Source organism: Phyllobates terribilis, unplaced genomic scaffold (genome assembly GCF_046119375.1).
Source record: "Phyllobates terribilis strain yellow unplaced genomic scaffold, ASM4611937v1 Scaffold_14__1_contigs__length_39327217, whole genome shotgun sequence".
In the NCBI taxonomy this organism is placed as follows: domain Eukaryota; kingdom Metazoa; phylum Chordata; class Amphibia; order Anura; family Dendrobatidae; genus Phyllobates; species Phyllobates terribilis.
In genome coordinates this window covers 15,757,615-15,772,175 of record NW_027362774.1, presented here as the reverse complement: position 1 = coordinate 15,772,175, position 14,561 = coordinate 15,757,615, and the positions used below count along the sequence as shown (strand labels likewise).

At 44.9% G+C, this 14,561-nt stretch overlaps 1 pseudogene; it reads left to right on the top strand.

Annotated features, from left to right (window-relative positions):
* The window catches only part of LOC141175703 (cadherin-16-like), a 125,413-nt pseudogene that overhangs the window by 25,576 nt on the left and 85,276 nt on the right, over positions 1-14,561 (top strand).

Here is a 14,561-nt window from a genome sequence, read left to right as displayed (position 1 = left end):
TCCACGTCTTTATTTCTGTTAATGTTGATGATTATGGCTTACAGCCAATTAAAACACAATAGTCATTATCTCAGTAAATTAGAATACTTTAGAACAACAGCTTGAAAAATGTTTTTAAAATCTGAAATGTCCTACTGAAATGTCTGTTCAGTAAATGCCTCAATACTTGGTCGGGCTCCTTGTGCATCAATTACTGCATCAATGCGGCAATGTGGCATGGAGGGATCAGCCTGTGGCATGGAGGCGATCAGCCTGTGGCATGGAGGGATCAGCCTGTGGCATGGAGAGATCAGCCTGTGGCATGGAGGCGATCAGCCTGTGGCATGGAGGGATCAGCCTGTGGCATGGAGGGATCAGCCTGTGGCATGGAGGCGATCAGCCTGTGGCATGGAGGGATCAGCCTGTGGCATGGAGGGATCAGCCTGTGGCATGGAGGGATCAGCCTGTGGCATGGAGGCGATCAGCCTGTGGCCCTGCTGAGGTGTTATGGAAGCCCAGGTGGCTTTGATAGCCGCCTTCAGCTCGTCTGCATTGTTGGGTCTGGGGTCTCTCATCTTCCTCTTGACAATACCCCATAGATTCTCTATAATAGATTCTCTATGGGGTTAAGGTCAGGCGAGTTTGCTGCCAATCAAGCACAGTGATACTGTTGTGTAAACCAGGTATTGGTGCTTTTGGCCATGTGGACAGGGGCCAAGTCCTGCTGGAGAATGACATTTCCATCTCCATAAAGCTTGTCGGCAGAGGGAAGAATGAAGGGCTCTAAAATGTCCTGGTTATTAGGCTCACGCCCGGACTGACTGGTGTGAGCATCGTTAGTGGTCCCACTTGGCCACGAACCGATGAGTGCCTGGAGGGGCGTGACTAGGGGCCTCGTCAGATCCGACCACAGACGCACGGCGGCTTAATCAACTCCGTGGTCCGAGGAGGGACGTGGGAGGTGGCCCAGGTGCTACTCCAGGTCAGACCCCGGTCACAGCTGTTGACCCACACCGGGGAATGCAGGAACGGGCAGGTTTGGCTGGTATACATGACGCGCCCCCTGGGCCAGTGCTGTAGGGGATACCCGGAGCCGGATCTCGATGGGGGTAGTAGTCCTTGTGGCGGTGACCCGGTCCGTGCCCAGGGTGTCAAACTAAGTGGCAGTCTATGGCAACAGATGTTAACTTGATTGTCGACTACGCCACCCATTGAGTGCGGCTTTGAAGCCGCCGCTGCAGAGCAGTCCACTGAGGCCGGTGGTATATGTGCAGCAGTGATGGTATAACCCCCAACGGGAGGGGTATGGCCTCAGGGCAGAAGGTGTAGATGATGGGGGTTGTGAAGATGCAGAAGGGAAGACTCAGAGTCAGGAGATGCAGTTCAGGGCTTTTACTTACTGGTGTTCTTTTGGTCACTCTGGCCTTGAGTGACCACCCGAGCCGTGCTGCGTCCACCAGGTCCTGGACTCGGCCAACCCCCAGGCAATTCTGGAGCGTGGTCCTGAGCTCCTTTCTGACTCTCCCTTCCTCTGGCCGTTCCCACCAGGGATCCACTTTTGGCCGGCTCCCTCGGGTCTCTTGGTGGTCAAGCCTCCTCTGGGCTCCCTGACCCTATGCTCGGTGTGCCTTTCTAGTGGATTTGGTGAGGGTCGTGGCAGATCCTGCCCACAACCTCCGGTTCCTGGTTAAGGTTCGTTTTGGCCTCTGCCAGCTTGGGTTCCGGTACCCTTGTGCGCCAACCCTTCACCCTTCTGTCCTTATTCTGGGATCTTGGGGTTCCTTCTTGTTTCCTCTCTGGGTCCTTCTCACTCCTCTCTCTCTCTCTCAGCAGGCTCTGTTCTGGAGCTGGGCCCAGCCGGAGCCACAGCTCCCTGTCAGCCCTCCTGGCTGAGCTCCTCTGCTCTGCTCCTCAGGCTAAAGACTCTCACTGACTGACCCTGTTCTAAGATGGTGCCCACCTTATATACTCCCTCTATGTGTGAGCTCAGGTGACCAGCACCCAATGAGCTCCTATCTTTACCCAGACTACTCCCCCTATCTGCCCCTACACTACTGGGATGTTCCACCCCCCTCCCACTCCAGCCAGGGACAGACGCTGTCGTACCTGCACATAAACTGGTGGGAGTACCGTAGATCTGTCCCCCGGAAATGGGATGTATGTAGTGCATGCAGCCTACTAGCTCAGTTCCACACTCCATCCTTACCCGGGAGTGGAATACCACACCTCTGGCTTGAGGTGTAATACCCCTGTAGCAGCCGAGTCCTCAGGGTGCTACATTCCCCCCTGGTAAATCACAGCACGTCCTCGGGCTGTAAAAGAATAAAAACATCCACAAACATACAAATTTTCTTTCAAAAACATCATAAACATATAAAACACTATATATATATCATCAGCATAAAACTTTTCATATAAAACTTTTCATAGTAAACATTCTTGTTCCTCCGGCCACGGTGCAACTTGTGACCGGGTAAAGTGCAACAGTCTCTTGTAGTAAAAACAACAGTTTCCTATAAAACCGGTAGGGGGCGCCTTAGAAAGCGCAACTATATACAAGGGAAGGTATGGCCGCTCTCAGTCCTCGGCCAGTGGGATTAGGGATGGCTGCTCACAGTCCTCAGCCTGTGGGGAGATGGGACACACTGGAACAGTTCACTGGTCCCAACGGGGACTATAATGGTAACAGTTATTGTACCTTCACGGGTAACTATTTACAGTGCTCCTACTGTACTTTAGTAGCGACGTCCTCCAGCTCCTTCCTCCGTGTATTCTTCAGACCCGTCCGGGTCCTCTTGCTCCTCCTGACACCTCAGCTCTTTCTCTGTCAGTCGGTGCACATGAAGGGCATAGGGTCCTTTGGCACATTGGTGCCGGGTGAAGGTGACCTCATCACCCAGGTAAAGATCACGACCTCTGTGTCCCTCCGGTAGGTGGGACTCGACATCTGTTCTGGTCACGAAGACGTCGCCGGGGGTGTGATGATCTCGAATGAAGCCCCAACCGTGCTGCAACTGGAATTTAATTACAGTCCCGGTGGCACGGGGACCGTGGGCTGCACGGGGGTTCCTCCTGGTCCGGCTCTTCTGTTCTGCACTTTTTATTTGCAGCCGCTGCTCGCGGACCCGCCTCTCTCTTCTTTCTCGGTCAAAGGCTTCCAACTGCTGGCGGCAGCACTCTGCACGCTCCGCTGCAGCCGCCCGGGTTTCTTGAGTGAACCCGATGAGGTCTCCTCCTGCGGGGTCCCACTCAAACTGCGCCTCCTCTAACGAGAGCGGGGTCATCTTGACGGGCGCCGGAACCGGGATCAGGGGCTCATCCAGAGGTCTTTCTTTCCGGAGTCGGGGATGGTGGAACTCCGGTGGCCACACAAAAGGCTGCCCATCCGGGCATGTGTGCTGGGCAAATAGGTCTTCACCCAGGTGTGGCGCTGTGGACGTTGAGGGCGCTGTTTTGGTGGCGGCGCCCGGGTTCACCAGGCCTTGCGACCAGGCTTGGGGCACCCTGAATGTAAAGGGCACCGTGAAGACGGCGGCGCCCGGGGTTACTTGGCCCAGCGACCAGGCCGGTGGCTCAGTGGAGGTAGAGGGCGCTGTTGGTACTGCGGCGCCCGGGGGCACTCGGCCTTGCGACCAGGCCAGTGGCGTCTCCTGCTTGGCCGCGCTCAGGGTTGAGGCGCGTGACGTCACAGGGGGCGTGGTCGCGGCTCCTGCTTGGGGCCTAGTCTGGAGCGGTAGCGGTGCGGCAACGGGCACGATCAGTGGGACTTCGGGCTCTGCGACGGGGAGCGGGGGTAGGCTTACGGTGGCTGGGCTTGGGGTAGTGACGTCCCCTTTACTTGCCTCCGTCTCTTCAGCTCCCTCTGCGGCGTCGTCTCCGGCCTCCGTCCCTTCTGCATCCTCTTCAGGGGCAGGCGTGCTCCTCGTTGCAGGTGGTGTGCTCCGCTGGCGGGTTCCAGCCTGCTGGGCCATCTCTCTGCTCCATGCGGCCAGTACGTCCCGCTGCACTCGGGCCATCCTCTGAGCCAAGCCCTCCAGTGCGGTCCGTGCATGCTCCCGATCTCTGGGGAGCTGCGCCAGGATCTCCACCAGGCCTTCTGGGGTTGTCGCTTGCAACAGGCTCCTGACCACTGGGTCGGTGCTGCCTGCCTCTCCCTCCATCTCCGGGTACGGCTCCTCCAGACTCCTCCAGGCTGCTCCCATCTTCTCTCTTTTGTTCTGTCTCCGCCCACATTGAGGGCGGTCCTGGGGCAACTTGGTGATTGTCAGTTCCAGGGGCAGACCCCTCACGCTGATGGACATCTCTAACATCACAGTCTCTGCTGGTGGGGGCGGTCTTCGTTTTTGGCGCCATTCTTGGTCCTGGCCCACGATGGGAGGTGGCCTCTTGCCACCCTCCGACACGCCCATAATGGCGTCCGCTCTGCCAGGGCGGGAAATCTTCTGAAATGGCGGGAACCGCTTCCCAGTGGCGGGAAACTCCGTGGATGGCGGGAAAAGACTGCAGATGACGGGCAAATGGCGGGAACCGATCCGAGATGGCGTCCGATGGCGGGGACCCTCCGGAATTGGCGGGAGACTTCTTTTTGAGGTAAATGTGAACTTTTCTTCAGGCACGCAGTACCCGGTGGTTGTGGGCACGAAATCCTGCCGACTACGCCAAAGTTGACGCGCCCCCTGGGCCAGTGCTGTAGGGGATACCCGGAGCCGGATCTCGATGGGGGTAGTAGTCCTTGTGGCGGTGACCCGGTCCGTGCCCAGGGTGTCAAACTAAGTGGCAGTCTATGGCAACAGATGTTAACTTGATTGTCGACTACGCCACCCGTTGAGTGCGGCTTTGAAGCCGCCGCTGCAGAGCAGTCCACTGAGGCCGGTAGTATATGTGCAGCAGTGATGGTATAACCCCCAACGGGAGGGGTATGGCCTCAGGGCAGAAGGTGTAGATGATGGGGGTTGTGAAGATGCAGAAGGGAAGACTCAGAGTCAGGAGATGCAGTTCAGGGCTTTTACTTACTGGTGTTCTTTTGGTCACTCTGGCCTTGAGTGACCACCCGAGCCGTGCTGCGTCCACCAGGTCCTGGACTCGGCCAACCCCCAGGCAATTCTGGAGCGTGGTCCTGAGCTCCTTTCTGACTCTCCCTTCCTCTGGCCGTTCCCACCAGGGATCCACTTTTGGCCGGCTCCCTCGGGTCTCTTGGTGGTCAAGCCTCCTCTGGGCTCCCTGACCCTATGCTCGGTGTGCCTTTCTAGTGGATTTGGTGAGGGTCGTGGCAGATCCTGCCCACAACCTCCGGTTCCTGGTTAAGGTTCGTTTTGGCCTCTGCCAGCTTGGGTTCCGGTACCCTTGTGCGCCAACCCTTCACCCTTCTGTCCTTATTCTGGGATCTTGGGGTTCCTTCTTGTTTCCTCTCTGGGTCCTTCTCACTCCTCTCTCTCAGCAGGCTCTGTTCTGGAGCTGGGCCCAGCCGGAGCCACAGCTCCCTGTCAGCCCTCCTGGCTGAGCTCCTCTGCTCTGCTCCTCAGGCTAAAGACTCTCACTGACTGACCCTGTTCTAAGATGGTGCCCACCTTATATACTCCCTCTATGTGTGAGCTCAGGTGACCAGCACCCAATGAGCTCCTATCTTTACCCAGACTACTCCCCCTATCTGCCCCTACACTACTGGGATGTTCCACCCCCCTCCCACTCCAGCCAGGGACAGACGCTGTCGTACCTGCACATAAACTGGTGGGAGTACCGTAGATCTGTCCCCCGGAAATGGGATGTATGTAGTGCATGCAGCCTACTAGCTCAGTTCCACACTCCATCCTTACCCGGGAGTGGAATACCACACCTCTGGCTTGAGGTGTAATACCCCTGTAGCAGCCGAGTCCTCAGGGTGCTACATACAGACGGGTGGGTACTGGCAGGCACGGCTGGTATGCAGACAGGCGAGTACAGGCAGGTACAGCTGGTATACAGACGGGCGGGTACTAGCAGGTTAGGCTGGTATACAGACAGGCCAGTACTGGCAGGTAGGAAAACAGGCTGGATAGGGACCAGTACAGGGGATACAGGAACAGAGCTGCAGGTGCGAAGGACAAGCGGAGCAGAGCAGAGCAAAGCCGCAGGTGCGGAGGACGAGCAGAAAGCAGAGCCGCAGGTGCAGAGGACAAGCGTAGCAGAGCAGAGCCGCCGGTGCGGAAGACAAGCGGAGCAGAGCAGAGCAAAGCCGCAGGTGCGGAGGACAAGCGGAGCTGCAGGTGCGGAGGGCAAGCAGAGCACAGCCGCAGGAGCGGAGGACAAGCGGAGCAGAGTGGAGCAGAGCCGCAGGTGCGGAGGGCAAGCAGAGCAGAGCCACAGGAGCGGAGGACAAGCGGAGTGGAGCAGAGCCGCAGGTGCGGGCAGACAGGACAGGGCTCTGTTCACATGGAACAGGCTGGGAAACACAGCAAGATAGCTAGAAACACCGGAGGTAGATACGGAGGCAAGGAAACGGGACAAGCAGAACCAGATACACACAAGGTACTTGCAATGAAGTAGCGAGTGGACACAAAACTCATAAACAGAAGTACAGAGACAACAAGTAGGAGTTAGGTACTGGTTCAGAAACTGCAGGAAAAGGAAAGGATCGGACATAGAGACAAACAGGTAACGGGCTAGAACACAGTTCAGACAGGAACTGACACTGGAATGAGATACAGGAACGAGCCTGGGCATACAGCCCCCAGGGAGGCGGAAAAGACTAGAAATCACAAATACAGGTAACGGGCCTGGGTACTCAGCCCCCAGGGTAGCAGAAACAGACAAGATACAGGACAGGACCTGGCAGCTCAGTTGCACAGAAAACACTGAAAGAAAGTGTTGCTCAGGCACCTCCCACTGAGTGGAGGAGGTTTAAGTATCCAGTGACTCACAGCAATAGGCTGGGCATGCATTAGGACTGCGCACACTGTAACTTTAAGAATCAGGAAGTACCAGCGCCGCCGCCCTAAGCCAGCAGACAAGAGACATGCACACAGCAAGTAAAGGAGTATAGTGCACAGCCTGGACTGATAGGTAAGTGGGCGAGATGGTAAGCCATGCCAGCACGCCGCCAGGGATGTTACACTGGTAGATGGCTGCGCTGTGTTTGGTCTTGATAAAACACAGTGGACCTACACCAGAAGATGACATGGCTCCCAAAACCATCACTGATTGTGGAAACTTCACACTAGACCTCCAGCAGCTTGGATTGTGGCCTCTCCACTCTTCCTGCAGACTCTGGGACCTTGTGGAGTGTGTCAATGACTGCCTTCTGGACATCTGTCAAGTCAGCAGTCTTCCCCATGATTGTGGAGCCTACTGAAACAGACTAAGGGATCTTTTTAAACGCATCAGAAGCCTTTGCAGGTGTTTTTTTGTTAATTATTTTAATTTACTGAGATAATGACTTTTGTGTTTTCATTGGCTGTAAGCCATAATCATCAACATTAACAGAAATAAACACTTGAAATAGATCCCTCTGTGTGTAATGACTCTATATAATAGATCGCTCTGTGTGTAATGACTCTATATAATAGATCCCTCTGTGTGTAATGACTCTATATAATAGATCACTCTGTGTGTAATGACTCTATATAATAGATCCCTCTGTGTGTAATGACTCTATATAATAGATGCCTCTGTGTGTAATGACTCTATATAATAGATCACTCTGTGTGTAATGACTCTATATAATAGATCCCTCTGTGTGTAATGACTCTATATAATAGATCACTCTGTGTGTAATGACTCTATATAATAGATCCCTCTGTGTGTAATGACTCTATATAATAGATCCCTCTGTGTGTAATGACTCTATATAATAGATCCCTCTGTGTGTAATGACTATATAATAGATCCCTCTGTGTGTAATGACTCTATATAATAGATCCCTCTGTGTGTAATGACTCTATATAATAGATCCCTCTGTGTGTAATGACTCTATATAATATGAGTTTCACTTTTTGTATTGAAGAACTGAAATATGCACCTGTATATATATCCATCACCAAGCAGCATGTATTACAGAACTCATACACAAGTACACAGCTACTATCTACACTGAGAAACAGAGAGAGACAACATATTGTGATCATTTTCCATGTTCAGGGCAAGAATTAAAGACATGATTGTAGTAGTTATATTCTTGTACATAGGGGGCAGTATTATAGTAGTTATATTCTTGTACATAGGGGGCAGTATTATAGTAATTATATTCTTGTACATAGGGGCATTATTATAGTAGTTATATTCTGTACATAAGGGGCAGTATTATAGTAGTTATATAGGAGAAGCTTTATAGTAGTTATATTCTTGCTCATAGGTGCAGTATTATAGTAGTTATATTCTTGTACATAGGGGCAGTATTATAGTAGTTATATTCTTGTACATAGGGGACAGTATTATAGTAGTTATATTCTTGTATATAGGGAGCAGTATTACAGTAATATTCTTGTACATAGGGGGCAGTATTATAGTAGTTATATTCTTGTACATAGGAGCAGTATTATAGTAGTTATATTCTTGTACATAGGAGCAGTATTATAGTAGTTATATTCTTGTACATAGGGGCAGTATTATAGTAGTTATATTCTTGTACATAGGGGACAGTATTATAGTAGTTATATTCTTGTATATAGGGAGCAGTATTATAGTAGTTATATTCTTGTATATAGGGGCAGTATTATATTAGTTATATTCTTGTACATAGGGAGCAGTATTATAGTAGTTATATTCTTGTACATAGGGGGCAGTATTATAGTAGTTATATTCTTGTACATACGGAGCAGTATTATAGTAGTTATATTCTTGTACATAGGGGCAGTATTATAGTAGTTATATTCTGTACATAAGGGGCAGTATTATAGTAGTTATATAGGAGAAGCTTTATAGTAGTTATATTCTTGCTCATAGGTGCAGTATTATAGTAGTTATATTCTTGTACATAGGGGCAGTATTATAGTAGTTATATTCTTGTACATAGGGGACAGTATTATAGTAGTTATATTCTTGTATATAGGGAGCAGTATTACAGTAATATTCTTGTATATAGGGGGCAGTATTATAGTAGTTATATTCTTGTACATAGGAGCAGTATTATAGTAGTTATATTCTTGTACATAGGAGCAGTATTATAGTAGTTATATTCTTGTACATAGGGGCAGTATTATAGTAGTTATATTCTTGTACATAGGGGACAGTATTATAGTAGTTATATTCTTGTATATAGGGAGCAGTATTATAGTAGTTATATTCTTGTATATAGGGGCAGTATTATATTAGTTATATTCTTGTACATAGGGAGCAGTATTATAGTAGTTATATTCTTGTACATAGGGGGCAGTATTATAGTAGTTATATTCTTGTACATACGGAGCAGTATTATAGTAGTTATATTCTTGTACATAGGGGGCAGTATTATAGTAGTTATATTCCTGTACATAGGAGCAGTATTATAGTAGTTATATTCTTGTACATAGGGGCAGTATTATAGTAGTTATGTTATTGTACATAGGAGCATTATTATAGTAGTTATATTCTTGTACATAGGGGGTAGTATTATAGTAGTTATATTCTTGTGTATAGGAACAGTATTATAGTAGTTATATTCTTGAGCATAGGGGCAGTATTATAGTAGTTATATTATTGTACATAGGAGCAGTATTATAGTAGTTATATTCTTGTACATAGGAGCATTATTATAGAAGTTATATTCTTGTACATAGGAGCAGTATTATAGTAGTTATATTCTTGCACATAGGAGCAGTATTATAGTAGTTATATTCTTGTACATAGGAGAAGCTTTATAGTAGTTATATTCTTGTTCATAGGTGCAGTATTATAGTAGTTATATTCTTGTACATAGGGGCAGTATTATAGTAGTTATATTATTGTACATAGGAGCAGTATTATAGTAGTTATATTCTTGTACATAGGGGCAGCATTATAGTAGTTATATTATTGTACATAGGGGCAGCATTATAGTAGTTATATTATTGTACATAGGAGCAGTATTATAGTAGTTATATTCTTGTACATAGGAGCATTATTATAGTAGTTATATTCTTGTACATAGGGGGCAATATTATAGTAGTTATATTCTTGTGTATAGGAACAGTATTATAGTAGTTATATTCTTGAGCATAGGGGCAGTATTATAGTAGTTATATTCTTGTACATAGTGGGCAGTATTATAGTAGTTATATTCTTGTGTATAGGAGCAGCATTATAGTAGTTATATTCTTGTACATAGGGGCAGTATTATAGTAGCTATATTCTTGTATATAGGAGCAGTATTATCGTGGTTATATTCTTGTACATAGGGGCAGTATTATAGTAGTTATATTCTTGCACATAGGAGCAGTATTATAGTAGTTATATTCTTGTATATAGGAGCAGTATTATAGTAGTTATATTCTTGTACATAGGAGCAGTATTATAGTAGTTATATTCTTCTACATAGGGGAAGTATTATAGTAGTTATATTGTTGTACATAGGAGCAGTATTATAGTAGTTATATTCTTGTATATAGGAGCAGTATTATAGTAGTTATATTCATGTACATAGGGAGCAGTATTATAGTAGTTATATTCTTGTACATAGGGGGCAGTATTATAGTAGTTATATTCTTGTACATAGGAGCAGTATTATAGTAGTTATATTCTTGTACATAGGAGCAGTATTATAGTAGTTATATTCTTGTATATAGGGGCAGTATTATAGTAGTTATATTCTTGTACATATGAGCAGTATTATAGTAGTTATATTCTTGTACATAGGGGCAGTATTATAGCAGTTATATTCTTATACATAGGGGGCAGTATTATAGTAGTTATATTCTTGTACATAGGGGCAGTATTATAGTAGTTCTATTCTTGTACATAGGGGGCAGTATTATAGTAGTTATATTCTTGTATATAGGGAGCAGTATTACAGTAGTTATATTCTTGTACATAGGGGGCAGTATTGTGGTAGTTATATTCTTGTACATAGGAGCAGTATTATATTAGTTATATTCTTGTACATAGGGGCAGTATTATAGCAGTTATATTCTTATACATAGGGGGCAGTATTATAGTAGTTATATTCTTGTACATAGGGGCAGTATTATAGTAGTTCTATTCTTGTACATAGGGGGCAGTATTATAGTAGTTATATTCTTGTACATAGGGGACAGTATTATAGTAGTTATATTCTTGTATATAGGGAGCAGTATTACAGTAGTTATATTCTTGTACATAGGGGGCAGTATTATAGTAGTTATATTCTTGTACATAGGAGCAGTATTATAGTAGTTATATTCTTGTACATAGGGGACAGTATTATAGTAGTTATATTCTTGTATATAGGGAGCAGTATTATAGTAGTTATATTCTTGTATAAAGGGGCAGTATTATATTAGTTATATTCTTGTACATAGGAGCAGTATTATAGTAGTTTTATTCTTGTACATAGGGAGCAGTATTATAGTAGTTATATTCTTGTACACAGGAGCAGTATTATAGTAGTTATATTCTTGTACATAGGGAGCAGTATTATAGTAGTTATATTCTTGTACATAGGGGGCAGTATTATAGTAGTTATATTCTTGTACATAGGGGCAGTATTATAGTAGTTATATTCTTGTACATAGGGGCAGTATTATAGTAGTTATATTCTTGTACATAGGGGGCAGTATTATAGTAGTTATATTCTTGTACATAGGGGGCAGTATTATAGTAGTTATATTCTTGTACATAGGGGACAGTATTATAGTAGTTATATTCTTGTACATAGGGGGCAGTATTATAGTAGTTATATTCTTGTACATAGGGGGCAGTATTATAGTAGTTATATTCTTGCACATAGGGGGCAGTATTATAGTAGTTATATTCTTGTACATAGGGGGCAGTATTATAGTAGTTATATTCTTGTACATAGGGGGCAGTATTATAGTAGTTATATTCTTGTACATAGGGGGCAGTATTATAGTAGTTATATTCTTGTACATAGGGGGCAGTAATATAGTAGTTATATTCTTGTACATAGGGAGCAGTATTATAGTAGTTTTATTCCTGTACATAGGGGCAGTATTATAGTAGTTATATTCTTGTACATAGGGGCAGTATTATAGTAGTTATATTCTTGTACATAGGGGGCAGTATTATAGTAGTTATATTTTTGCACATAGGAGCAGTATTATAGTAGTTATATTCTTGTACATAGGGGGCAGAATTATAGTAGTTATATTCTTGTACATAGGGGGCAGTATTATAGTAGTTATATTCTTGTACATAGGGGGCAGTATTATAATAGTTATATTCTTGTGTATAGTGGCAGTATTATAGTAGTTATATTCTTGTACATAGGTGCAGTATTATAGTAGTTATATTCTTGTACATAGGGGGCAGTATTATAGTAGTTATATTCTTGTACATAGGGGGCAGTATTATAGTAGTTATATCCTTGTACATAGGGGGCAGTATTATAGTAGTTATATTCTTGTATATAGGGGCAGTATTATAGTAGTTATATTCTTGTACATAGGTGCAGCATTATAGTAGTTTTATATTCTTGTACATAGGGGGCAGTATTATAGTAGTTATATTCTTGTACATAGGAGCAGTATTATAGTAGTTATATTCTTGTACATAGGGGGCAGTATTATAGTAGTTATATTCTTGTACATAGGAGCAGTAATATAGTAGTTATATTCTGGCACATAGGAGCAGTATTATAGTAGTTATATTCTTGTACATAGGGGGCAATATTATAGTAGTTATATTCTTGTATATAGGGGGCAGTATTATAGTAGTTATATTCTTGTACATAGGAGCAGTATTATAGTAGTTATATTCTTGTACATAGGGGGCAGTATTATAGTAGTTATATTCTTGTACATAGGGGGCAGTATTATAGTAGTTATATCCTTGTACATAGGGGGCAGTATTATAGTAGTTATATTCTTGTACATAGGGGGCAGTATTATAGTAGTTATATCCTTGTACATAGGAGCAGTATTATAGTAGTTATATTCTTGTACATAGGTGCAGTATTATAGTAGTTATATTCTTGTACATAGGGGGCAGTATTATAGTAGTTATATTCTTGTACATAGGGGGCAGTATTATAGTAGTTATATCCTTGTACATAGGGGGCAGTATTATAGTAGTTATATTCTTGTATATAGGGGCAGTATTATAGTAGTTATATTCTTGTACATAGGTGCAGCATTATAGTAGTTTTATATTCTTGTACATAGGGGGCAGTATTATAGTAGTTATATTCTTGTACATAGGAGCAGTATTATAGTAGTTATATTCTTGTACATAGGGGGCAGTATTATAGTAGTTATATTCTTGTACATAGGAGCAGTAATATAGTAGTTATATTCTGGCACATAGGAGCAGTATTATAGTAGTTATATTCTTGTACATAGGGGGCAATATTATAGTAGTTATATTCTTGTACATAGGGGGCAGTATTATAGTAGTTATATTCTTGTACATAGGAGCAGTATTATAGTAGTTATATTCTTGTACATAGGGGGCAATATTATAGTAGTTATGTTTTGTCCATACAGGTTGCTGGAGATCACAAGGCAGTGACTGTATAGATGGAGGTGACAGATGAATATGACATCGTGCCCATCCTGCTCATTAGCGCTTTGAATGGGTTTGTCAGCAGGTCATATACTGTATATGATGCAGTAGCTTCATGATTTATTTGTATAAACTGTAAACCTATTTTTAAATACTATTTTCATTAATTTACTTGTGAGGACGTGAGTCATATAATGTTTATGGTTCAAGGTCATCGACTTTTAATATTTCACCGAAGATTAAAACGTTTCTGGTAATTTTGTTACGTGAGGTTTTTCCATGGATTTCACCCCTTGTGTCGTGCGCCATGTTCTCCTGTACAGCCATTAGATAGCCTGGATAGTGTGCAGATGTGTGAGGCTCGGGGTGGGATTAGTTGACCCTTTAGAGATGACATTCTGAAGATGGGAACAAAGACTGAAATACAGCGAGCTGGTGACTGATTGTCCCACGTCCTCTCCTGGAAGTGCCGCTGCCGATCTGCTGTTAGATGTCAGTATGAAGCTTCACGCACCCGGCGGTTCGCGACTGAAATGTCAGTCCAGAGAGATAGGACCGTTATAGCCTGCTAATCTCTAAGGCCTGCCCGTATTATCACTGGGTGATAGAGACAGTGTGCGAAAATATCTGCGGACCCCACTAAACGGAACCGTACTGGACCACAGCCGGGTATTTATTACAAAGCGAGGGTGCACTTTATTTTCGCAGTTTGCTTTTATTTATGCAACAAATTGTCGTGTTTTGTTAATACAGTGAATGATGTTGGAACTTAGCGCCCAGCCTACAACATTATAACTGCAAAAACAGCAGAAGGGGGCGCTGGTGCGTCCTGGACGAGAAACAGCCCTGCGTTCCCTAACTACAGCCCAAATGATGGGATTAGTAGTAGTTTATAATATTATAATTTGCAGTTCTATGACTCTTCACCATCATTTGCAGGTGTTGCTTTCGTGCACCTTCAGGCGACAGATGCCGAGGAGAGAATGCACTTTCAACAA